Below are 9,199 nucleotides of genomic sequence, written 5' to 3'. Positions count from 1 at the left end.
AGTTAAGGAGTCCAAGAAAAGCTTTTTTAGCCACATTTAGCCACAGATTTTAGCCAAGGGGGATGGTCAAGAAGAGAGATGGAGTAATGTGGGTGAAGAACAAAAAGAACAGTTTGGATAGATCAGAGTGCAAGAGGAAGTATGATGTAAAATGAGATTAGAAAAATGGGTTAAGCTTGGGATGGGCTTTAAAAGTGAAACAGAGGGGTTTATATTTAATTATAATTAAATAACTATATATTTAATAGTTTCTATTTAATTTAATGAGCACACAGGGAACTGCTGAAGTTTATCAGATATGGGAGTGACACAGTTATATCTGTGCTTAAGGAAAAAGATTTTGGCAGAAATGTTGTGTATGGACTAGTAAGAGAAGACATTTGAAGCAGGGATGCCAAAGCTATTGCAAAATCTAATTATTGTTATTGTAATAATCTAAGTGATAAGTTATATGGTCCTGAACTAAGGCAATAGCTGTCTGAGTGGAGAGGAGTTGGATACAACAGGGAGGTTGGAGAAATGGAAATGGTGAAATTTGGCTACTGATTAACTACTGATTAACTATGTAGGATGAGGGAGAGTAAAAAGTCCAGGCTGATATTACAAACCTTGGAGAATGGAAGATCAGCGGTGCCTTTGACAGAAATAGGAACACGTAGAAGAGAGATGTGATTGGAAGGAAAGGGATTGTTTTGGAGATGCTGAGTTTGAGGTATTGAAATGTTCACTAGGCAATTGGTGAAGCAGGACTGAAATCTGGAAGAGATTGGTGGTTCTGGACACTGGATAAAGTTTGTGAGTCATGTGTGCAGAGATGATAAATGAGATGAGGAGGTCATAGAGAGAAAGAGACAAGAAAAGGAAGCCTAGCACAGATCAATTAATCAAACAATTTATTGTTTCCTGCACATCAGACACTTTACTAGATGCTGAAGATACAACAACAACAAAATAATATATTGAGCCCTTTTAAACATTTGTAAATGACAAGAATTTAAATATCAGATGTTACTTTTGAATCTCTACTTCTCAACTTTTCTGAATGTTTTAACTATGGTTATTTAAAGAAGTAAGAAACTTTTCCTTTCTCTGTTATTATCCTCACTGCTACTGAAAAAAAAAACTACTGATAATAAACACAGGCTTGTTTAATTGGTGGGTGCCTTAGGTGTGCTGCCCTTACTTAGGGGTGACCATTACCACTGGATTTTCCTCTTCCTATCTGGGGTGAACATTATCATTGACTGTTCCCTCCCCGACAGTAAGGTTCACTTGAGATGTGTCTGTATATCTAAGCAGAGCTTGCTCAGTCTTTATGCATTCCTGCGATGGTAATGATGATTACTGACATTTATATAGAAAATGTATGTTACAATCATTACTATTTATATAGAAAATATATGCCACTATATGGTAATATGTCTTTCATGATTGGACATACATAACCCCTATCAAATTGCTTAATGCCTTAGGGAGTGGGGAGAGAATAGAGAGAAGAAAGGAATTTGGAACTCAAAAAATTTTTTAAAAATGAATATTATATATTGTTTTTACAAGTAATTGGGAAAATATTATTCAGGAAAAAGAAAATGCATGTTTACCTCTATTGTCTCATTTGATACATTTTCCTACAAGAAGACAGAACAATCAATTTCCTTTTTGACTACAACTTATATGGGAAGTGGGGATGGGAAACAGAAGGAAATAAGTATTTTGCTTTATAAATATTATAGAAGGCAAATACAGATATTCTCATTTTATAGTTTTGGAAACTGAGGCAGAGGTTGGTGATTTGCCCAGGGTCACACAGCTAAGAAGTGTCTGAGACTGGGTTTGATCTTCCTGATTCCAGGCCCAGGGCTCTATCCAAATTTGGGCTCTTCCCAAATTCAATAGGAAGTATCTGAGGATAGATTTGAACTCAGGTCTTCCTGACTTCAATTGTTCTATTCACTGCTCCAGTCAGTTGCCTCAATGTATATGGAATAATAATGTCAATAAAATAGAAGCATGTGCATATCACAATGATCAACTGCTTTTTTATCTCAAAAAAATTTTTTCTAGTACTTTAACCAACCATGCTACACCCCAGAACACACAGACACACAGACACACAGGCACACACACACACACACACACACACACACACACACACACACACACACTCTTCAAGATGACTTTTTCCTCTTAGATGCTACAATAGAAAGGTAAATTTTATTTATTCAATTAACAATTATAAGGCTTCTACTATATGTGGGATGTTGTAGATGAAGTATAATGAGAATAACATTTGTTCTAAAGGAGTTCACAAGTATTGGAAAGATTTATAAAAATAATTGTACTACCAAGTGAACTGTTGATATGTGAAGGGACATAAGAAAGGACTAAGTATTTCCAAATAGTAATGTATATGGTAAAAGATTTAGAGCTTGCATAGATCTAGTACATCTAGTGAAATCTCCTCATTTACAGATTAGGAAACTGAGTCAAAGAAATTAGTATAATGTAAACTATTTGAGAGCAGAAACTTTTTCACTTTTTTATCTTTGTATAATCAGGATCATACCATAGTACCTTGCACATAGAAAGTTCTTAAGAAATTAGGGTTGGATATATAGATTTGAAAAATATCTATGTAGACATGATAACCAGTATCATGAGAGTAGATGAGATTACTCAGAAAGAATCATAAGTGTCTTGTCTAGGGTTACACAGCTAAGAGCTATCAAATGCATGATTTGAACCCAGGTTTCTACTGACTTCACATACAAAGCTCTCATCATTATACCACAAATCTATCCCTTTGATAGATATACAAATTCAGAATTGATCTGGCAGGGGAAAAGGCAAGTCACTGTGAAGAAAGTGAAACCTGGGGTAAGCCTTGAAACATAGGTAAAATTTTGAAAGGTCGAGATGTAAAAGGAAATTCAGGCAGAAGGGATGACAGAAAAGCACAAGGGGGTGTTCAATAATGAATTAATAGCCAGTTTGACTGGAACACAGGGAAATTAAAAGTAGTGAAAAACAAGGTTGAACTAGTGAACTAAGGTCCAGATCATGGAAAATCTTAGATAATTTAATTAAATGTAAAGAATATAATGGAATTTATAAAAAGAAAATTAATTAGATGGAGAAATTTCAGTCATATGTAAAAGATAATTTATCAAAGAAGTAAAAAAGAAATTACTAAGTTTTATTCAATATTTTATTAAAATGTCTTACTTGCATAACCTCATAGCAGCTTATCCTTACTAGTGTATCATCTATAAAGTATACTTATTAAAATAAAAGTCTAATATCTTTCCCTCTTGTTAGCCACATTGCTTTTTTGCAAGGCTTACCCAAGGTCACACAGGACTGGTACTCTATCTACTATGCCACCTACCTGCCCCACACACACTGCTTTCTTAAAATGATGAATGCTAGTTTTATATCTGACTTCCTTGACCCTCCAAAAGGGTGTAGTTGAAACTCAGCAAAACCCAAAACACCAAGATGGCTCCATAGATGCTTATCAAAATTCCTTAACCATCAGTCTGAAGTAGTAGAAAGGGTGAAAATGAACCTGAATATGTTGTGCTGCTGGTTTGTTCTGCCTCCTTGCAGAAAAGATGATAATGATAATAACTGCTGACATTTAAATATAAAATGGATGTCAAAATAATTACTGACATTTACATAGAAAATGTATGTCGCCTTTATTATTTCATTTGATTCATCATCTTACAATCTACAAAAATCAATTGCCCTTTTGACTTCAACTTATATGGAAAGGGGGGTGGAGAATGAAAGGAAATATGCAATTATTTAAGCACCTTTCTATAACATGCTTATAAAGCAGTTCCCTGATACCAGCACCTGTGATAGAAGTATGCCATCTCTGTTCCAATATTGTCTAGTCACTTGCTATCTTCCACATTTGATGAATGGATGACCAACATATGGTTAATTGCTGCTCTAGAGAAAATAGGAAATCCTGTGTCATTGAGTACATGTCATAAATAGCACACGGCTGATATCACCACATGATGATGGGAAAACATTGAACCTTTTGGCTGCCCAAGTTCCAGGTAAATGGATATTCTTTGTCTTCCTTCCTTCCTTCCTTTCTTCCCTTTACTCTTTTATTCACTTCACAATAGGTAGCTATTAGGGTGAGATGTATGCCACAAATCTGGTCATATAAATCTTACAGGATACCATTGGTAGGCTAGAATGTGACTCCCAGTGTTCTAATTGTCACATCTACCTGCCATTCACTCTTAAGAGACACTCACAAGCTAGGACACTCCCATTCTCATCATTCCTCCAAAGACATATACAGTTGTCAGAAAAGATGCAACTCTGAGTGATTATCACCTCTCTTACCGCCTAAGTTTCTTTTTGTATTTTTGTCTCTTGTCTCTGGGTAAAAAATTGGCAGTCAAGTGGAGGATAGAATAAGGAACACATCTGTAACTGATTTTTTTTTTTAGTTTCTGCAAGGCAATGGGGTTAAGTGGCTTGCCCAAGGCAAAAAGCTAGGTAATTATTAAGTGTCTGAGGCTGGATTTGACCTCAGGTACTCCTGACTCCAGGGCCAGTGCTCTATCCACTGCGACACCTAGCCACCCCTGCAATTGATTTTTAATTAAAGTAGGTGTCAAGACTAGTCTGAGGAATAAAACATTAGACCTTCTACAATAACAACCTGTATGTCTTCAAACAGTCTGAATTTTATATGATCCACTTGCTTAAGTGTATACACACACACACACACACACAACACCTTTCAAATTTTATTTGCTACCATCATTTCTTTTAGATGGAAAACAAAGGCTTTTCCTCTTCCAAGGTGCAGTAATGACTTTTGGGTTTTTTTTTTTTTTAAATCTCTTCCTTCAACTTATCACTGTAGGGCCAGAGAATTGGGGAGAGGGAAGCAGGGAAGGATGGAGAGAGAGTAGTGGTTAAGGAACTTTCTGTGTATTTGGATGTAAAATAAATGACATTATTTCTAAAGTAGTAATAGCATTTATGTAAGCATTCTAAGGCATGTTAGACAATTATCTCATCTTATATTTAGGACACATTTGTTTCCTATATAGCAGAAATTAACTACATATTGATCCTCAGTTCACCAAATGTGGATGGTAGCCATTGGACTAGAAAATGTGGGAATAGATCTGGCTACTTCTATCACAGGTACTGGTAACAGGAAACTGCTATATAAGTGTGCTATATGTTACAGATTTAAAAAACCGAGGTATACAGAGTTTAAGTGACTTGCTTAGTGTATCTGAGTAACCTTTGAAGTCAGGCCCTTCTAACTCCATTCATAGTGCTACAGAATCACTATGAAGTCAGCACATGTTTGTGTTTTGTTTTGTTTGTTTGTTTTACCATCTTGATAAGGAGGAATGAGGACATGCAATATTTTGCACATAGAAGATGCACTTAATACATATTAGCATATTGAATCAAGGAGGTCCAGAGTTTTTGACTCCTGTCTCAGATCCTTAATAGGAGCTGGTAGTTTAACCTCTGTCAATCTCAGTTTCCTCAACTATAAAATGAGGATAATTATAGCAAGTACCTCACAGAGTTGTGAGAATTAAATAATAACAGTTAATATTTTAATGCCAGTTATTATTAGTTGATTGATGGTTCAATAGAATTAAGGGAAGCACTGGTAATTATGGATAAAACAAGAGAAAATATGGGCTTCCATGCATCTTAATGTAGTTTTAAACTATACTAAGACTTGGGAACAACTTGATTTTTTTTTAAGGGGAAGGTCAACTTGGCTAATTGTATGGAACTCAAAAGATAACAGTAAAATAAAATGAAGTCTTAAGAGAGATGAAAAGAGTACTTAGTGTTTAGTAACCTCTTTGCCCCTTTTCTTAATTTAAGGAAATGAGAGGACATGGTATGAATGACTTAAATAATCTTCCTAAAAGGAGAGTTCTGATATGCCCTTCTTCAATGATGCTATATTGACCAGTAAGTACCAGCTCCTTAGTCTAACATTCTCAAGGCCTTCCCATGGCCCCTTTACTTTTCCAAATATATTTTTTGTTTTGTTTTGTTTTGTTTTAGATTTTTCAAGGCAATGGGGTTTAAGTGGCTTGCCCAAGGCCACACAGCTAGGTAATTATTAAGTGTCTGAGGTCACATTTGAACCCAGGTACTCCTGACTTCAAGGCAGGTGCTCTATCCACTGTGCCATCTAGCCACCCCCTAAAGATATTTTCTACTAGGACTTTTATGCGTAGAATCATAGACTTTTAAAGCTAGAAGTGGACTTAGAAGTCACTTGGTCTTATTTCATTTTATAGATGAAGAAACTGAGGCCCAAAGAAGTTAAATAATTTGCCCAAGGTCACACAATTAATTAATTAATGGTCAGTTCAGACAGAAACCTTTCAAGTTCACTGCTCTTTCCATTATATGATGCATCCTCTCTTGGATTCACCTAGTATTTAGCTTAGTAACTTAAATCTACTTAGTATGCTAATATTTCCCTATCTCTGTGCCAGATTTTCTTTACCTTTCATGCATCTTAAACTCCTTACATCTCCCCTTCTGTCCCTCTTCCCAAATCTAAATCTATTAATAATAATAATAATTATTATTATTATTATTATAAACCTATTCTTTCCTTTCCTTGGCAGAACCTTTTTTTCCTGCCAAGTCTTTTTGATATTTATAAAGTCATTTGTCTGCTATATTTGGTCAAACATTTAATTAATTCACTCCTAAAAATCTCCTGGATTTATTGAATTTCAAGTCTTGCTTGTGCTTGCTATGGCAGTGTCAGATTGTAGGCCTTATATGGCTGGTAGGCCAGATGTTCTTTGCCCCATTCTAAATGGAGGCAATTTCCCTCTCCTTTTAATTCCCATTGCAATATTAATTATTATTACCATTACATTACTATAATTATTATTATATCTCCTCTTTGACAATTATCACATTCTACCTTGGAGTATATTTAGTTATCCAAACACCATAATATTTGGAGCAGAAAGAGACTTTGCCTATCTTTAAATTCTACCTCTTCATTTTATGGATGAAGAGAAAGACACCCAGGTACAGTCAATGACTTGCCCAATGCCACATATACTCAGGAATGAAGTCAGGATTTGAAGTCAGGTTTGATGCCAATTCTATGCTCATTTTGTCTCCATGAACTTGTGAATGTGTCTTACCTTCTCTACTAGCCAATAAGTTTCTTGAGGGCAAGTACCCTCTTTCACACCCCCACCCACACAACTTTACTACCAATTGTCCCCCCTCCAACTTTAATATTTCTGTTAAGGGTATTACAATTTTTCATATCACTGAGGCTAATAACCAAGGAGTCAGCCTTGATTCTTCCCTTCCCCATGTGAACATTTCATGTGATTTACATGCAGTGGGTGAATAATAAAAGCAATGAATGAATGGATAAATTACATTTATGTCAGCTCTTGACCCATAGTTTAAAGAGGTTCATATCTACATATTCAAGTTAGAATGTCTTAACAGAATGGTAGCACTTTGAAATATGGCTACATATATCATGCTGAAATACTCCTAAAAGCAATGACTGATTTTATTCATAGGAGCAGATCATAATTTCTCTATAACTTAGTAGAGTGCCTTCAAATACAATTTCACTGGCCAGTATTCAAAGCTTTTTGGGCTTAGTAGAACCAATCAATGCTTATATTCTACTATTCTACTGGTGTAACCTTAGAGTTCAGGGTCACCTTTATAGCAACATAAGCAAGGTGTAGTAAGACTGTAGATTTCTGGGAAGTAATAGCAGAAAGATTGTTCAGTTGAACAACAATTAAGAATTAAGTTGAATTAGACTAACTTCCAAATTTATAGTCAACCCTTATTTCTCTCCTGAGATACAGGGTCACATCATCATATCACCAACTGCCTGGACCTTGACTCTTTTTTTAAATTTTTTTTTCTTTTTTTTAGGTTTTTTTGGCGAGGCAAATGGGGTTAAGTGGCTTGCCCAAGGCCACACAGCTAGGTCATTATTAAGTGTTTGAAACCGGATTTGAACCCAGGTATCCCTGACTCCAGGGCCAGTGCTTTATCCACTGCAGCACCTAGCCGCCCCTTAAGTTATTGTTACTTATTTTTTTATTGTTTTATTTTGTTTTTGCAAGGCAATGGGGTTAAGTGGCTTGTCCAAAGCCACACAGCTAGGTAATTATTGTCTGAGGCTGGATTTGAACCCAGGTACTCCTGACTCCAGGACCTGTGCTCTATCCACTGTGCCACCTAGCCACCCCGAGGACCTTGACTCTTTAGAGCCTTGTTTCCTTATCTGTAAAATAAAATCCTTTCCAATTCTCATTAACAAAATATTAGTTACTAATGTTCTCTACCTGATTATTACACAAATATCTCAGAATCAACATATGCAAAACAAAACTCATTATCTTTCCCTCTAAACCTGTCCTTTCTTCAACTTCCCTATTTATGTTAAGGACTTTACAATTTTGGCATCCAATCTTGGAATCATCTTTTACCTCTCACTCACTACTTCCCTCAATCCCATACAATCACTTTCCAAGTCTTGTCAATTTTTCTTTGACAACATCTCTCACATTTCTTTTCCATTTCTCCGCTCACAAAGCCACCATCCTAGGTCCAGGTCCTCATTACCTCTTGCCTACTCTACTACTTCAATACCTCCTAATTAGTCTTCTTGCTTCATCTGAAATCCATCTTCCAAACTATTTCCCCCAAAAAGTCATAAGTCCATCAGAGAAGTTACTTCCATATTTTTTCTCACAGTAGCTATTGCTGATTGCATTTCCCTCCATCCATTCCTCCCCATTACCATTTATTCTATTTTCTTTTCTCTCCTTTCACTTTGTCCCTCCTCAAAAGTATGCTATGGGGCAGCTGAGTGGCCCAGTGGACAGAGCACTGGCCCTGGAGCCAGGAGGACCCGAACCCAAATCCCACCCCAGACACCCAGCAACCACCTAGCTGTGTGGTCCTGGACAGGCCATCCAATCCTACCATCTTGCAAAAACAAACAAACAAACAAACAAAAAGTATGTTGTATTTGAATATCATCTCCCATGATCTACCCTCTCCTCTATCATCTACACCCCTCCTCTTCTCCCCCTATCCCCTTTCTCCCATCCCCTTCCTCTCTTTTTTCCTTTAGGGTAAAAGACTTTTAAACCCTATTAAG

The 9,199-nt window shown here is 36.3% G+C and overlaps 1 protein-coding gene across 1 annotated transcript in view; it reads right to left on the bottom strand.

The window, feature by feature from the left end:
* Positions 1–9,199, bottom strand: part of WIPF1 (WAS/WASL interacting protein family member 1) — a 172,750-nt gene that overhangs the window by 157,661 nt on the left and 5,890 nt on the right. The window lies entirely within an intron of this gene.

This window comes from Macrotis lagotis, chromosome 1 (genome assembly GCF_037893015.1).
Source record: "Macrotis lagotis isolate mMagLag1 chromosome 1, bilby.v1.9.chrom.fasta, whole genome shotgun sequence".
Classification (NCBI taxonomy): Eukaryota; Metazoa; Chordata; class Mammalia; order Peramelemorphia; family Peramelidae; genus Macrotis; species Macrotis lagotis.
This window is presented reverse-complemented; position numbering and strand designations above follow the sequence as displayed.